We start from the raw sequence: 3,793 nt of genomic DNA on the forward strand, positions 1-3,793 counted from the left end.
CTAATATTATTAAAACTCAAGATAATATCGTTGAAATGTGCGCCAAGGTTATATATGTATATATATAATAACAATTGGTTTCCAATTATTATCGTTCATTTTTGGTGGCAGGCTAATATAATGTATATTAAATTAGTACCTGCCTTAAAATCGGACGCACTATATCGTTTGCCGGTATAGTGAGTTCAAATAAAATAATAATATTTTTTAATAATATTATTATTAAATAAATACTTATATTTCATATGCGCTCGGTTTTATATTATACATCATTCGAGAGTTATATGGAAAAATGTTAAATTTTAAATTTAACATCAAAATACAAATGATTTAATTCAATATTTATATTGATTAAACAAAAATTGCAAATGTGTGGATACATAAATAATTATGTATGTTGAAATAAAATGATATTTTAGAATAAAATATTGTACATATAATAAAATTATAGTAGTAAATATATATTAAATAAAAATTATGTTATAAAATTATACATACATACGTATATTTATATATATGATGTAATGAATAATTCTTATAACATCTAAAACTTGTTATATTAGTGGCGAAACAAGTATAAAACAAAACATAAAAGAAGAATTACGAATGCTATCCAAGTTTTGGCCGTAATCAAATTCAAAAAATAGAATATTAAAATAATAGATCTATAATATTTATATTGCATTATTTCTATTCGAAAATATGAATGAAATATGTAAAGAAAAACATTATTCTGGTTGATCCTGCCAGTAGTTATATGCTTGTCTCAAAGATTAAGCCATGCATGTCTAAGTACACACGAATTAAAAGTGAAACCGCAAAAGGCTCATTATATCAGTTATGGTTCCTTAGATCGTTAACAGTTACTTGGATAACTGTGGTAATTCTAGAGCTAATACATGCAATTAAAACATGAACCTTTATGGGACATGTGCTTTTATTAGGCTAAAACCAAGCGATCGCAAGATCGTTATATTGGTTGAACTCTAGATAACATGCAGATCGTATGGTCATGTACCGACGACAGATCTTTCAAATGTCTGCCCTATCAACTTTTGATGGTAGTATCTAGGACTACCATGGTTGCAACGGGTAACGGGGAATCAGGGTTCGATTCCGGAGAGGGAGCCTGAGAAACGGCTACCACATCTAAGGAAGGCAGCAGGCGCGTAAATTACCCACTCCCAGCTCGGGGAGGTAGTGACGAAAAATAACAATACAGGACTCATATCCGAGGCCCTGTAATTGGAATGAGTACACTTTAAATCCTTTAACAAGGACCAATTGGAGGGCAAGTCTGGTGCCAGCAGCCGCGGTAATTCCAGCTCCAATAGCGTATATTAAAGTTGTTGCGGTTAAAACGTTCGTAGTTGAACTTGTGCTTCATACGGGTAGTACAACTTACATTTGTGGTTAGTACTATACCTTTATGTATGTAAGCGTATTACCGGTGGAGTTCTTATATGTGATTAAGTACTTGTATTTTTTCATATGTTCCTCCTATTTAAAAACCTGCATTAGTGCTCTTAAACGAGTGTTATTGTGGGCCGGTACAATTACTTTGAACAAATTAGAGTGCTTAAAGCAGGCTTCAAATGCCTGAATATTCTGTGCATGGGATAATGAAATAAGACCTCTGTTCTGCTTTCATTGGTTTTCAGATCAAGAGGTAATGATTAATAGAAGCAGTTTGGGGGCATTAGTATTACGACGCGAGAGGTGAAATTCTTGGACCGTCGTAAGACTAACTTAAGCGAAAGCATTTGCCAAAGATGTTTTCATTAATCAAGAACGAAAGTTAGAGGTTCGAAGGCGATCAGATACCGCCCTAGTTCTAACCATAAACGATGCCAGCTAGCAATTGGGTGTAGCTACTTTTATGGCTCTCTCAGTCGCTTCCCGGGAAACCAAAGCTTTTGGGCTCCGGGGGAAGTATGGTTGCAAAGCTGAAACTTAAAGGAATTGACGGAAGGGCACCACCAGGAGTGGAGCCTGCGGCTTAATTTGACTCAACACGGGAAAACTTACCAGGTCCGAACATAAGTGTGTAAGACAGATTGATAGCTCTTTCTCGAATCTATGGGTGGTGGTGCATGGCCGTTCTTAGTTCGTGGAGTGATTTGTCTGGTTAATTCCGATAACGAACGAGACTCAAATATATTAAATAGATATCTTCAGGATTATGGTGTTGAAGCTTATATAGCCTTCATTCATGGTGGGCAGTAAAATGTTTATTGTGTTTGAATGTGTTTATGTAAGTGGAGCCGTACCTGTTGGTTTGTCCCATTATAAGGACACTAGCTTCTTAAATGGACAAATTGCGTCTAGCAATAATGAGATTGAGCAATAACAGGTCTGTGATGCCCTTAGATGTCCTGGGCTGCACGCGCGCTACAATGAAAGTATCAACGTGTATTTCCTAGACCGAGAGGTCCGGGTAAACCGCTGAACCACTTTCATGCTTGGGATTGTGAACTGAAACTGTTCACATGAACTTGGAATTCCCAGTAAGTGTGAGTCATTAACTCGCATTGATTACGTCCCTGCCCTTTGTACACACCGCCCGTCGCTACTACCGATTGAATTATTTAGTGAGGTCTCCGGACGTGATCACTGTGACGCCTTGCGTGTTACGGTTGTTTCGCAAAAGTTGACCGAACTTGATTATTTAGAGGAAGTAAAAGTCGTAACAAGGTTTCCGTAGGTGAACCTGCGGAAGGATCATTATTGTATATAATATCTTTACCGTAAACAACAATAACTTGTTTTAATTATAAAATATATTTTTATAATATAACAAGATAAAATTTCCAAACAATTATATATTTATAAAAAAAAGAAATTCAATGAAAATTTGGATTAAATTTTTTATAAATAAAATCAAGCAAACAAGAATAATAATCAAGCAAATTAAATTGTATTATAATATATTCACAAATTTATGTTTATATATTATAATATGAAACTTGCGTGTATATGGACCATAATATACACGCGTTGCGAATATGTATTGTTCATCATAGTTATGGGCATACATTGGCTAATGCAACAACCTAAAATGTTGAATGTTGTACCTGGTTTACTTCAGGTTAATGTTTTATATAAAAAACGCAATATTATATCACATTAAAATTATATGAAATTGTAAATTATCCAAGTAATAAATGATATAATATTGTTTATATAAAACTAAGACATTTCGCAGCATTTCGTTTTAGGTATAAAAAAAAAGATTTATTGAAGGAATTGATATATGCCAGTAAAATGGTGTATTTTTAATTTCTTTCAATAAATTCATATTTGACAAATTGAAATAATAAATATAAAAACTCTAAGCGGTGGATCACTCGGCTCATGGTTCGATGAAGAACGCAGCAAACTGTGCGTCATCGTGTGAACTGCAGGACACATGAACATCGACATTTTGAACGCATATCGCAGTCCATGCTGTTATGGTACTTTAATTAATTTTTTAGTGCTGCTTGGACTACATATGGTTGAGGGTTGTAAGACTATGCTAATTAAGTTGTTTAGAAATTTGGTAATCAAATTTCTAAGCATATGGTATATTATTGGATAAAAATTTTAATTAAATATAACTATTATTTTTATTCATAATATTAAAATATCTATGGAAAACATTATCTCACATTATAAATAATTTGATTGTGAAAAACGAAGAAAAATATTTTCATTTTCAATCATATAATACTGAGGAATGTCTAGCATAAAAAATGTTTGAAATATTTTTCATCTAGAATTGTCTCTTATTAATGATTTAGTAAAATTGAAA

General features: G+C 33.0%; 2 non-coding genes across 2 annotated transcripts; both read left to right on the top strand.

Annotated features, from left to right (window-relative positions):
- The first annotated feature begins 730 nt into the window (after positions 1-730).
- LOC122319948 lies at positions 731-2,727 on the top strand. Its single transcript, XR_006245412.1, has one exon. It is a non-coding gene; the product is annotated as a small subunit ribosomal RNA (ribosomal RNA).
- Positions 2,728-3,327: 600 nt separating this feature from the next.
- Positions 3,328-3,507, top strand: LOC122319946. Its single transcript, XR_006245410.1, has one exon. It is a non-coding gene; the product is annotated as a 5.8S ribosomal RNA (ribosomal RNA).
- Positions 3,508-3,793: the final 286 nt, after the last annotated feature.

The sequence above is a fragment of the Drosophila ficusphila genome, unplaced genomic scaffold, assembly GCF_018152265.1.
Source record: "Drosophila ficusphila isolate 14025-0441.05 unplaced genomic scaffold, ASM1815226v1 contig_309, whole genome shotgun sequence".
In the NCBI taxonomy this organism is placed as follows: Eukaryota; Metazoa; Arthropoda; class Insecta; order Diptera; family Drosophilidae; genus Drosophila; species Drosophila ficusphila.